This window comes from Sander lucioperca, chromosome 19, assembly GCF_008315115.2.
Source record: "Sander lucioperca isolate FBNREF2018 chromosome 19, SLUC_FBN_1.2, whole genome shotgun sequence".
Classification (NCBI taxonomy): Eukaryota; Metazoa; Chordata; class Actinopteri; order Perciformes; family Percidae; genus Sander; species Sander lucioperca.
Window position 1 is genome coordinate 2007893 of NC_050191.1, and position 14332 is coordinate 2022224.

A 14332-nucleotide genomic window follows, 5' to 3' on the forward strand; every position below is an offset into this window, starting at 1 on the left:
TAATACTGTATCTGAAGTCTCTTTATATAGACCTTAGTGGTCCCCTAATACTGTATCTGAAGTCTCTTTATATAGACCTTAGTGGTCCCCTAATACTGTATCTGAAGTCTCTTTATATAGACCTTAGTGGTCCCCTAATACTGTATTGGGGGGAAGATGGAGGGTGGGGTGTGGCCTTGACCAACTGCCACTTTGCTTGTTTTCAAGCCATGATCTCTCTCTCTCTCTCTCATGGGTGGGCCAAATTCTCTGGGCGGGCAAAGCAGAGAAAGGGGAGGTAACCTTTCCCCATTATGACATCATGAAGGGAAGATTCCAGATCGGCCCATCTGATCTTTCATTTCCTCAAAGTCAGAGCAGGATACCCAGGGCTCGGTTTACACCTATCACCATTTGTAGCCACTGGGGGACCATAGGCAGGCTGGGGGAACGCATATTAATGTTAAAAAACCATGCCATGGGACCTTTAACAAGTTGTCTTCCTCTCTTTCTAACAGGACCCGTCAGAGATCAGACTCAGCTGTGCGTCCATGAAGAGTCATCGCTACTTTAAAAAAGAAGGCGACCTGACCTCGAGTGGTGAATAGAAATGGAGGAGAGGCTACTTGAAATGGAGGAGAGAGGATTGATGGAGAGACTTGAATGGCAGAAGGAGAGAATAGCAATGGAGAGTGAAATTGAAATGTTAAGAAGAAGATTGAGGTGAGATGTGAACATCCAGCAAACTGGAACGAGTCTCATTGGATGGAACTACGTCCCGTCTGGGTTGTTTTGGGTCATGTCAGTCTCATGCACACTCTTTCAGATAAAGTGTTTTTTGTGGAAAGGAATTATTTTAGTTGATCACTGAAATGAGAATATTTTTGCAAAATAATTTCCTGTCACACTGAAAATATATTTCTGTTTTTAAATTCTGATTTCAAAAGATATTTGTATTGAGTTTTGGACAGAAAGTAAAGCATTACTGGCATTTAATTATTAATAATTAGGCCTACAGACATATTCATATTAATATTATATTTTATGCAGGGAGACTTGTGAACATGTGACCCTCAATAAATGTGTTTTTCTATCAGGACCCAGCAGAAACCAGAGTCCCCTCAACCTGAACCTGAACCTGGACCAGAACCTGAACCTGAACCTGAACCTGGACCTGGACCTGGACCTGGACCCAGCTGTGTGTCCTTTAAGAGCGACTGGTCACAGCGACACTATATTAACTTTAAAGGAGAGCAACCCTCTGCTGAAAAGAGGTAAGCCGTTAATATTATAATATTACTGATTCATGTTTCAACTTTTATGTATCCAGAGAAGTTTTTGGAGTTTATTTTCAGCATCTTTCTTCTTCACATCCATTTATTTCATTAAATTTCATTTATTTATTTATCTCGAACAATCAACAATGTTGCAAAAAATATAAAACCACAAAATAAAACACAATCAGAATTTAACAAAAACAACAAAAAAATATTAAAAAATTATAAAAGGATTATTTCGAGAAGGAGCAGGCAGAGGCAAATAGCTTATTTGGTTCTGCCCCTACTTCACAAAATCATATTATTACAAAGTAATAAGATATGCAAATACACCATACAACTTTTCAGGTCTTACAATAATTTACAATAATACAACAATACCTATACATTACAACTCTTTTCTGTATTGGTCAAGTAATGATTTCTTTAATCTATTTTTGAACTGAATGATATTAAGGCTTGATGTTATTGTTCAGTCCATCCCATAAGGTCACCCCACAAACTGAAACACACATGCTTTTAACAGCAGTTCATACAAGATGTTGTTTGAACATAAAATGTCCTCTTAGATGAAATCCCCCGTCTCTTTCATTAAACATTGCACGTCTGTTACACGGTAAATTATTTTCTTTAACTTTAAACATAAATTGTGCAGTTTTGAATGTAACAATGTCCAGAAATTTCAGCAAATGTGAATTAAAAAACAGATGATTAGTGCTCATTATACCCGGTGTGATTTATTATCCTGATTGCTCTTTTTTTATATTATATTATATAATATTTTTATATATTTGTGCAAATATTTTGTAAGTTGCACATCCATTTATCTTCTCACATCTGAAAGTTGTCCAGTTAAACCAGTCTTCAACTCTTGACTTTAGGTAAATATTGCATCTGGTTTGGTCCCAATAGATTCTCTGGTGTTTTTAGCTTTTTAACCCATTTTTTGTATAGTTTATTGAACTTATTTGTGTTAATCTTGTTTTAGTTGCTGCTTGTATCTCCATCAGTTTTTGTGTCTGAATACTAAAAAGTGAATTTCCATCCCTGTTGGTCTTACTCTCTGTGTAACAGGATCCACAAAAGACCAGACTCTGCTGAACCTGAACCTGAACCTGAACCTGAACCTGAACCTGAACCCAGCTGTGTGTCCTTTAAGAGTGACTGGTCACATCAACGCCTTATTGACTTTAAAGGAGAGCAACCTCCTGCTGAAAAGACGTAAGATGTTAATATTATAATATTTCTGATTCATGTTTCTTTTTTGTATCCAGAGAAATTTTGAAATTTCAACTTTCTTCTTCACATATATTTATATTCTCACATCTGAAAGCTGTCCAGTTAGACTAGTCTTCAACTGTAGATCTCAATTTAATATTGGACCTAGTTTGGTCCAATATTATCTAGTGTTTTAGCCCCATTGAAAAGTATTTTAAATCTCCCATACCCATAGTGTAGGCTAAAAATCATGAATGGCAAAATTCTTCCCAAATGTTCTTCTCCAACTGGGAATACCAGGGGGATGGTTGGGATGTGTGCGCCTCAGAGTGCCCCTTCCAGGGTTACTTCATCTGTACATCCCCCTGGAGAACCAGCGACCCTTGGTAAGTGTTTATGTCACCTGGGTCAGGACACTATTTGCCATGAGAAGACGTCTGCCATTTGAGTCTGGACACTGAAGGCCAAGTTTCAGTGAGTGGGTTCATGACCAGATCCCCCCCCCCCAAGTCTCCTGACCCAAATTGGTCAAAACGCAAAATTCTTCCCAAATGTTGGATGTGGGTTTGCCAGTTGGATGTCAGATCTGAAGTCAATAAGGGGAAGCAAAAAAAAACGGGAATCGCCATCCAACAGTATCCTCAGTCTGGGTCAGCAGTTCTCCCTGACTACAAACAGGCCATCTAAGCTCTGCTTCCCCCTCCTGAGTCAGCTGATGGTTTGCCAAAATCGTTTTGAGGCCAACAGAAGGTTTTTTACCGTTGAATCCCCAAAATTCTACTACCTACAGATGTATGGCTCCTTGTCCACAGAAGCTGCAGACCTCCTGGCCTCATGATACCAGTCTGGTACCACCAACACTTTAATGTCAAGGAAACCATCTGATTCAATGTTGTAATCAGCACTTTAAGTCACAGGACCTTTACCTTGTGTTTGTCTCTGTGTGGACAGACATGATGTGAGCTAATTCTTCCTGATTCCACCACAGAGTGGACCAGGAGAGCTCAGAGGTTCCCAGTGGTCAGTCTGCCCAGCAGCATCAAACACACCTGGACTCCATATTTATGGTCTGTACATGTACAACAACCACTTTTACATATATTCTGTTCACAGTCATCTCCAGTCTGTCCAACAAGTATCTGATGTTTGCTTCCATGATTTCAGTTTGATTGTGTCATTCGTATAATCTTCTGTTCCAGCTGTTGGAGGAGAACATCGTCACTTTTGTGAAGAACGAGCTGAAGAAGATCCAGAAAGTCCTGAGTCCAGATTACCCAGAATGCTCAGAGAGTCAGAGGAAGGATGAGGATGAAGAGCAGAGGAGGAGCAGAGAGGCATTTCTGAAGATCACACTTCACTTCCTGAGGAGAATGAAGCAGGACGAGCTGGCTGACCGTCTGCAGAGCAGTAAGAGGATTACTCTAAAGATTTAACTTGCTGGATGAATGGGACGTTTACTAATGTCTCCAGAGATGGACAAAAATATGTTCCTGTCTTCTTTATAAAATGACTTAATGATCTTTTTTGTTCTGTATTCATTCAGGAAGTCTTGCTGCAAGTGGTAAGCGTAAACTCAAATCTAAACTAAACAAGAAGTTCCAGTGTGTGTTTGAGGGGATTGCTAAAGCAGGAAACCCAACCCTTCTGAATCAGATGTTCACAGAGATCTACATCATAAAGGGAGGGACTGCAGAGGTCAATGATGAACATGAGGTCAGACAGATTGAAACAGCATCCAGGAAACCAGACAGACCAGATACAACAATCAGAAGAGAAGACATCTTTGAAACCCCACCTGGAAGAGATGAACCAATCAGAACAGTGTTGACAAAGGGAGTGGCTGGCATCGGGAAAACAGTCTTAACACAGAAGTTCACTCTGGACTGGGCTGAAGACAAAGCCAACCAGGACATCCAGTTCACATTTCCATTCACCTTCAGAGAGCTGAATGTGCTGAAAGAGAGAAAGTACAGCTTGGTGGAACTTGTTGATTACTTCTTTAGTGAAACCAAAGAAGCAGGAATCTGCAGATTTGAAGAGTTCCCGGTTGTGTTCATCTTTGATGGTCTGGATGAGTTTCGACTTCCTCTGGACTTCCTCAACACTGAGATCCTGACTGATGTTACAGAGTCCACCTCAGTGGGTGTGCTGCTGACAAACCTCATCAGGGGGAATCTGCTTCCCTCTGCTCGCCTCTGGATAACCACACGACCTGCAGCAGCCAATCAGATCCCTCCTGAGTGTGTTGACTTGGTGACAGAGGTCAGAGGGTTCACTGACCCACAGAAGGAGGAGTACTTCAGGAAGAGATTCACAGATGAGGAGCAGGCCAGCAGAATCATCTCCCACATCAAGACATCACGAAGTCTCCACATCATGTGCCACATCCCGGTCTTCTGCTGGATCACTGCTACAGTTCTGGAGGACATGTTGAAGACCAGAGAGGGTGGAGAGCTGCCCAAGACCCTGACTGAGACGTACATCCACTTCCTGGTGGTTCAGTCCAAAGTAAAGAACATCAAGTATGATGGAGGAGCTGAGACAGATCCACACTGGAGTCCAGACACCAGGAAGATGATGGAGTCTCTGGGAAAACTGGCTTTTGAGCAGCTGCAGAAAGGCAACCTGATCTTCTATGAATCAGACCTGACAGAGTGTAGCATCGATATCACAGCAGCCTCAAAGTACTCAGGAGTGTTCACACAGATCTTTAAAGAGGAGAGAGGACTGTACCAGAACCAGGACAAGGTGTTCAGCTTCATCCATCTGAGTGTTCAGGAGTTTCTGGCTGCTCTTTATGTTCATCTGACATTCACCAACTCTGGAGTCAATCTGCTGTCAGAAGAACTAACAACCTCACGCTCGTGGTTTATAATTAGAAACAAACCTAAACCATCATGTTTCTACCAGAGTGCTGTGGACAAGGCCTTACAGAGTCCAAATGGACACCTGGACTTGTTCCTCCGCTTCCTCCTGGGTCTTTCTCTGCAGACCAATCAGAATCTCCTACGAGGTCTGCTGACACAGACAGGAAGTAGCTCAGAGACTTATCAGGAAACAGTTGAGTACATCAAGAAGAAGATTAGTGAAAATCTGTCTGCAGAGAGAAGCATCAACCTGTTCCACTGTCTGAATGAACTGAATGATCATTCTCTAGTGGAGGAGATCCAACAGTCCCTGAGATCAGGACGTCTCTCCACAGATAAACTGTCTCCTGCTCAGTGGTCAGCTCTGGTCTTCATCTTACTGTCATCAGAAGAACATCTGGACGTGTTTGACCTGAAGAAATACTCTGCTTCAGAGGAGGCTCTTCTGAGGCTGCTGCCAGTGGTCAAAGCCTCCAACAAAGCTCTGTAAGTGTGATTAATTCATCATTAAATACTCTGATATCTTTTAACAGGAGTTACATATAAATGTCTTGTTTCCTTCCTGTTGTCTCTCCAGACTGAGTGGCTGTAATCTGACAGAGAGAAGTTGTGAAGCTCTGTCCTCAGTTCTCAGCTCCCAGTCCTCTAGTCTGAGAGAGCTGGACCTGAGTAACAACGATCTGCAGGATTCAGGAGGGAAGCTGATCTCTGATGGACTGAAGAGTCCACACTGCACACTGGAGACTCTCAGGTCTGGATTCATTAACCCATTCAACTAATGACCATTTAAAATCTTTATTTTCTAGACTCAGAGTTTCTTTCAATAAGGATTTTTTATTGTTTACTTTTGTTGTTGAATAATTAAATACCACAGATCATTTTAAAGATGTATTCTATATCTGGACCAAAATGTACCTGGACAAAAAACATAAAACAAACACATGGCTCCACATGTTGACAGAGGGTTCCTGTGTGCTGTTCTGTGTGTTTGCAGTCTGTCAGGCTGTCTGATCTCAGAGGAAGGCTGTTCTTCTTTGGTCTCAGCTCTGAGTTCCAACCCCTCCCATCTGAGAGTGCTGGACCTGAGCTACAATCATCCAGGAGACTCAGGAGTGAAGCTACTCTCAGCAGGACTGAAGGATCCTCTCTGGAAACTGGACACTCTCAGGTACAATCACTGATGAATATAAAAAGGAGATATTTGTGTAGGAAGTTTTAAAGGAGAACATCTCCAGGAACTGAAATGATAACTCTTTTGTTAATAACTGATGTAGTTTGGAAAGATATATGTATGTTAAAGGAAGTGTCCGTGGTTTTAAGAAATATCCTTTTTTTCCCTCTTTTCCGGGATCAAATCAGTTAAATCTCGATAGAGAAAGGTCCAGGACAGGTTTAGCCTAGCTTAGCACAAAGCAATGTGCTTTCTACACTATGAGAAGAGTGTGTGGATGAAGCATGAATCTACATAGCTCATGTGATCGATCAGAGATGAACACTGACGTCTGGACCAATTATTTCTCTAAGTTCCTCTTGTGCTGGGAGAATACCGACTCTAAATTCAAAATGTCCATCAAAACGCTTTTTCCTAGTCCCTGCGGTGCAAACACAATATATGTGTGTGTGAGAGTAATGTAATGTTGATGTTTCTCTACAGAGAAAGGTCCACTGTTGCACCAAATGCTTGCTCTTGGGGGAATTGTTGGGTCTCTGTAAATGATAGTGCGGCAGTGGCGCTGGCAGCCATAATCCTGTACGCACTGTGCGTACATTTTTTTCTATGAGACACTCATCTAATGATGTGTAAATGCGCACATAGTCTGTTATGCTCTCTGCTATGTTCAGTTATATATTTCCTCACTATTTATACATTATTTCACCCACAAGCCATCCACTATTAATCAGAATATTCTGTCACGCTTCCAGACATTAAAGGACCCAAATGCATGGAGAGGCAGGCAGGCAGGAGAAAGTTTGAGGATTTATTAATCGAAACACAAAAAGAACCAAGGGAGTCCTGAGGGAATCAGGCAAAAAAACTATTCTAAAAAAGAAGTAAAAAGGGAATATAAAAAAAACAGGGAAATACAGGAAGGGTAGAAGCTTACCCAGAAAAGACACGGAGAGAGCACACAAACACACAAACTTGCAAACAAACAAACGATCTGACAAGAGATAAAGGAAACACAGAGGCTAAATAAACTAGGTAACGAGCAAACACGGGACAGGTGACACCAGGGCTGGGGAACAGGTGGAGCACATTAGACAATCACACAGGCGGGAAAACACAGGAAGCAAAACTAGACCTGACAAGACAGAAAACTAAAAAAAAAATAAAACAGGAAACAGAAATAATCATAATGCAAAACAGAATACAATATACAAAACAGGAAACAAACAGAATAATAATACAACAGGCAACAGAAATGACGATAACTACAACAATATTCATTGTTATGACTTGATCTGTAGATCAGAGGTGGGCCTTCTCTGCTGGCCCTGAGATTGTCAGTATCAGAAAATTATATTTTTTTGTAATTAAAGGCCTATATATTAATTTCTTATATAAACAACATCTTATGTCACAACAGTGTGTGTGAGTGAGTGAGTGTGAAAGAGGAGGGGGTGACGAGGTGTAGTCTAGCCAAATACTACAAAAATGGCTACTCCTTTGGAGTTTGGAGCAAGGGATGTGGACTCTACCGTAGGCCAAGATCCTTTGTCTGAAAGACCACATGGTCTCTGGGTCTTCTGTCTCTGAGTCATATGTTGGCTGAAAACCCTTTGCTTGAAAAAGATAATGTTTAACCTCCTCGATGGTCCCAACACCCCTGAAATAAATAACGAACAGTCCCTTACTGCTGGCTTTAGGCGTTAAAGATTTGAGCAGTGTCAGTGGTCGCTGTGCCTTTGTGTGTGTGTGGTGATGTGTGTGTTTAGCCCACGCTGCTTGGCTGGAATTTGTGGGGAGGCCTGTTGATCGCTGATTGTGTTATTGTGTTTTGATTGCTTTGTGGTCACCGTATGAGTAAATATGACAATGGTTGTTGTGGGTTTGTTGTGGTTTCTTTGGTATTTCCATTCATTTTGACTATATGTGATGCAGCATCCTGTCATACTGCGTGAGAGTGAGGCTTCAGTCAGTGTGTGTTGCAGTAGTGTATTAGGTGTCTCTAGGTGTTGAGCCTTGTGTTAAATCACGTTATTCCACACGGTAATGTCCTAGTGTCATGGTGAGGTTATTCAAAGGTGATTTAATCGCTGTAGGATAGAACTGAAGGCCCAGGTGTAAAATACACGGCCCACCACTGCTGTAGATAAACTGCTGGTTCCTATGGAGAGAGAGACAGAGACAGAGAGACAGACAGAGAGAGAGAGAGAGAGACAGACAGAGAGAGAGACAGAGAGACAGACAGAGAGAGAGCGAGAGACAGATAGATAGACAGAGAGAGAGAGAGAGACAGAGAGAGACAGAGAGACAGACAGAGAGAGAGAGAGACAGACAGAGAGAGAGACAGAGAGACAGACAGAGAGAGAGAGAGACAGACAGATAGATAGACAGAGAGAGAGAGAGAGAGAGACAGAGAGACAGACAGAGAGAGAGAGACAGACAGAGAGAGAGAGTCAGTCAGAGAGAGAGAGACAGACAGAGAGAGAGAGAGTCAGTCAGAGAGAGAGAGACAGACAGAGAGAGAGAGAGTCAGTCAGAGAGAGAGAGAGACAGTCAGAGAGAGAGAGACAGAGTGAGAGAGACAGAGAGACAGACCAACAGACAGAGAGACTGTCTCTCTCTCTGTCTAATTGTCCAAACGCTGTTATTTACTCTATAACATATCTCATTCATTACTCTCTGTAGGGCTTTTATTTTCATGCAGCTGTGGTTGAATACCACAGCGTTCATATAGCAGCCTATAGATCAGTTCATCAGGAACTAGAGACATCTCCATCCTATAAAACAACAACCTGTAGTTTCAGTAATATTCTCATGACCTGGTCATTATATAATATGATAAAGTACGCTAGGAACACACTCTCATACACATCAAATACCCTTTTATAAGAACAGCTGATTTCTGATATCTAAATAAACTTAGCACTAAAAGTAAGGACATTTGTGTTTGGTAGATTATTTCTCTGTGGTAACAATGCTTTTTGGCAATACATCTTATACTGTTGAGATTGCATTGAGATTGCCTCCAATGATGACAAGCCTTTAGCCTGGGTAAACCCTGACGAACTTCCGGCAAATTTGAGATTTGAAAGGGAACTAAACAGGCTTTCCAACGGTATAAGATGTATTGCCAAAAAGCATTGTTACCACAGAGAAATAATCTACCAAACACATAATGTCCTAACTTTTTGTGCTAAGTTTATATGATTTCTGGAGCAGTAAACAGCTTTAGAGGAGGACGGTTGTTGTGCGTACTATTAAATAAAATCCTGACTAAGACCTCCTCTATCTGGAAAGTGTCCTGAGATAACTTCTCTTATGATCGGACACTAAAGGAAATTAAACTGAATTCAATATTTTAATTGATTGACAGCCCAAATATGAATATAAATGAGTAAATTCCAGCTCTACATGTGATGAGGATGAAGCTGTGTGTGTGAGAGTGATGTAATGCCCCCCCTCCTCCTTTCAGGGTGGAGCCTGCTGGAGTCAGATGGTTGACACCAGGTCTGAGGAAGTGTAAGTGTGTTTTTAATTTCATTCATCAAACTGTGACATCACTCATCCAACCCTCTGATGTCATCATCTACGTGCTGATTGGTTAATAACTGCAGCTGTGTTGTGTCTCCTTCTCTCCGTCAGATTCCTGTGAACTCACACTGGACACAAACACAGTGAACAGAAAACTCAAACTGTCTGACAACAACAGGAAGGTGACATGGGTGAAGGAGGATCAGCCATATCCTGATCATCCAGAGAGGTTTGCCTACTGGAATCAGCTGCTGTGTAGAGATGGTCTGACTGGTCGCTGTTACTGGGAGGTTGAGAGGAGAGGAGGGGTTTTTATATCAGTGAGTTACAGAGAAATCAGGAGGAGAGGAGACAGAGATGACTGTTTGTTTGGACATAATGATCAGTCCTGGAGTCTGAGGTGCTCTGATAGTCGTTACTCTGTCTGTCACAATAAGAGAGAAACATCCATCTACTCCTCCTCTGTCTCTGGTAGAGTAGCAGTGTATGTGGACTGTCCTGCTGGCTCTCTGTCCTTCTACTCAGTCTCCTCTGACTCACTGATCCTCCTCCACACCTTCAACACCACATTCACTCAGACTCTCTATCCTGGGTTCTGGTGTGGTTCTGGTTCCTCAGTGTCTCTGAGTCCTCTGTAGGACGGAGAGTCTCCTCCTGTTTCTCACTGCTGATCAGTTGAGTCTGTACAGGATCACACTTCTATTAATATTTCAGGTTATTGTTATAAACTAATGAATGAACTTTGTATAAAATAATTCAGAATGATGGAACAGATTCCTCGTGAACATGTTAAACGTGTTCCATTTGCAGTCCTTTAAAGATGGAAGCTGTGATGGTGAAACTGTAGAAATGTTGTTGACTTGTGTCATGTTTAGTTTTGAATTGTGTCTCTTTTGACAATAAAAGCATAAAGTGACGTCTAATGACTTCAGACCCGTCGCCCTGACCTCTGTGGTTATGAAGTCCTTTGAGCGCCTTATGCTTTCACACCTCAAAGACCTCACCGACCCCCTCCTGGACCCCCTGCAGTTTGCCTACAGAGCCAATAGGTCTGTAGACGATGCAGTCAATTTGGCCCTCCACTACATCCTCCGGCACCTGGACTCCGCAGGAACCTACGCCAGGATCCTGTTTGTGGACTTCAGCTCTGCCTTCAACACCATCATCCCGGCTCTGCTTCAGGAGAAACTCTCCCAGCTTGGTGTGCCTGACTCCACCTGCAGGTGGATCACTGACTTCCTGTCTGACAGGAAGCAGCATGTGAAGCTGGGGAAACACGTCTCAGACTCACAGACCATCAGCACCGGATCCCCCCAGGGCTGCGTTCTTTCTCCTCTGCTCTTCTCCCTGTACACCAACAGCTGCACCTCTGGTCACCAGTCCGTCAAGCTTCTGAAGTTTGCAGACGACACCTCCCTCATCGGACTCATCTCTGATGGAGACGAGTCCGCCTACAGGTGGGAGGCTGACCACCTGGTGACCTGGTGCAAGCAAAACAATCTAGAGCTCAACGCTCTAAAGACAGTGGAGATGGTTGTGGACTTCAGAAAGAACCCAGCCCCACCTGCCCCCATCACCCTCTGTGGTTCCACAATTGACACTGTGGAGTCTTTCCGCTTCCTGGGAACTACCATCTCCCAAGACCTCAAGTGGGAGCTGAACATCAGCTCCCTCGTCAAGAAAGCACAACAGAGGATGTACTTCCTGCGGCAGCTGAAGAAATTCAACCTGCCAAAGACAATGATGGTGGACTTCTACACAGCCATCATTGAGTCCATCCTCACATCCTCCATCACCATCTGGTACGCTGCTGCCACTGCCAAGGACAAGGGCAGGCTGCAGCGTGTCATTCGGTCAGCTGAGAAGGTGATTGGCTGCAATCTGCCGCCGCTCCAGGACCTATACACCACCAGGACTCTGAAGCGTGCTGGAAAGATTGTGGCTGACCCTTCCCACCCCGGACACAAGCTCTTTGAGCCACTCCCCTCTGGCAGGAGGATGAGGTCCATCAGGACCAAAACCTCACGCCACATAAACAGTTTTTTCCCCTCCGCCACTAGTCTTATCAACAAGGCCCGGAATCCATCCTGACTCTCTCCACACCCCACCTCTGGCTCCTCATGCCACTGTACCTACTCTACCACTGCTTAACTTACTTTACTATTTATTTAAATTTATTTTATCGTTATTAATACTTACTGTGTGTATATGTTTATACTTATATTGTTTATATCTTTTTATCCTTCTTATACTTGTATGTGTGACATGCTCCAACAACACCATGACAAATTCCTCGTATGTGCAACGTACTTGGCAATAAAGCCCTTTCTGATTCTGATTCTGATTCTGATTCTGATGTGTTTGTGGTCTTTGTGTTGAACTTTTCCACATGATAAGATGTCTGGAAACCCTCCAATCAGAGCAGTGGAGTACGTAAGGCTTTGACTTTTTCATTTTGGTATTGTGTTGAGTTCAGGGAGCAGAGAGTCTGTCTGTTTACTCTCCACGTTAGTTATCTGCTCAGCCAGCTGCTGGAACTTCACTCTGTGCTAGGGCTTTGACTCCGAACTTCGATATTCGAATATAATTCGAATATAAAAAAAAATATTGATATTCAAACGAATATTAGGCAGCCCTTAATATTCGAATTTCAAACCTGTTATGGGCATTATTTTTTTGTTAATGTGTTTGCTTGTAAACCGTGTTTTCAGGGGCGGATCTACCGGGGTGGCATAGAAGGAAAGCCTTGCCACCCCTGCTGCCACCCCATTTGGCAGCAACAAATTCAAAGTTATGGCCAATTTGACAATTTATGAGCGCAAATCTACAATGTCCAACTGCAGTCAAAAACTGTTTGCTTCCCCTCTCACACATCTGCCACTCATCACCTGTGTCTTACCTTAATGCCTTTCCTGTGATAATACTTCTATCATACTTCTATCTCCTATTAAGTGAGATCTCATCGTATGGTCACTTATTCCTAATATCAACTGTTCCACATCAAACCTCAAATGCCAGATATTGATTGCATGAGATTAAGTTTGTCTGTCTGAGTGTGTAAATGGCAGCCTGTGCCCTTTTGTAGTGTGTAAATACCATTTCTCATCAAACTGTGATAACTGTGATTAAATCCAGTATATATACGTCTGCCATATGTTGCCACCCCTCAAAAATTCCTGCCCCCCTCTTGCCACCCCATAAATATTTTTCTAGATCCGCCCCTGCTTGTTTTCAATTCAGATTTCGAGGCTTTTTCACGCATTTCAAAATGTAAACACGTCACGGCGACGCACGTCGCTCGGCCGCTGATTGGTAGCTCATATACAGTCTATGATTTCCCCCGACTCATTTCCTGGTTCTCCTTCTCCATAAACAACATGAAATCAAGGAGAGGGTTAACTTCTCCTGGTTCTCCTTCTCCATAACAACGTAAAATCAAGGAGAGGGTTAACTTCTCCTGGTTCTCCTTCTCCATAACAACGTAAAATCAAGGAGAGGGTTAACTTCTCCTGGTTCTCCTTCTCCATAAACAACGTAAAATCAAGGAGAGGGTTAACTTCTCCTGGTTCTCCTTCTCCATAACAACGTAAAATCAAGGAGAGGGTTAACTTCTCCTGGTTCTCCTTCTCCGTAAACAACGTAAAATCAAGGAGAGGGTTAACTTCTCCTGGTTCTCCTTCTCCATAAACAACATGAAATCAAGGAGAGGGTTAACTTCTCCTGGTTCTCCTTCTCCATAAACAACATGAAATCAAGGAGAGGGTTAACTTCTCCTGGTTCTCCTTCTCCATAACAACGTAAAATCAAGGAGAGGGTTAACTTCTCCTGGTTCTCCTTCTCCATAAACAACGTAAAATCAAGGAGAGGGTTAACTTCTCCTGGTTCTCCTTCTCCATAACAACGTAAAATCAAGGAGAGGGTTAACTTCTCCTGGTTCTCCTTCTCCATAACAACGTAACATCAAGGAGAGGGTTAACTTCTCCTGCTCCAGATGTCTCACCGTGGTCAGAAAACACAGAGGAGACGATTAGTTTCTCTCTCTATGACTCTAGAGTCGCTACACGCTCTGAAGCTACCGGTAATCACCGTCACTCTCTCACCCTAACACACACACACACACACACACACACACACACACACACACACGTGTGTGTGTGTGTGTGTGTGTGTGTGTGTGTGTGTGTCCCTCAGAGGAAGTGTGTGTAATGGTAGCTGTGTTTCCTGAATATGAATTATATATTATAATTAAGACAGGAAGAGACAAAGAATGTTTTGATCTTGTTCAAATTAAT

At 42.8% G+C, this 14332-nt stretch overlaps 2 long non-coding RNA genes across 2 annotated transcripts; both read left to right on the forward strand.

Moving 5' to 3' along the window:
- Nucleotides 1-3746: 3746 nt before the first annotated feature.
- Nucleotides 3747-12054, forward strand: LOC118493816. The gene is made up of 3 exons (XR_004895837.1): nucleotides 3747-3881; nucleotides 4018-4020; nucleotides 12044-12054. It is a non-coding gene; the product is annotated as an uncharacterized LOC118493816 (long non-coding RNA).
- LOC118493812 lies at nucleotides 6078-10028 on the forward strand. Its single transcript, XR_004895832.1, has 3 exons — nucleotides 6078-6092; nucleotides 6336-6509; nucleotides 9982-10028. It is a non-coding gene; the product is annotated as an uncharacterized LOC118493812 (long non-coding RNA).
- Nucleotides 12055-14332: the final 2278 nt, after the last annotated feature.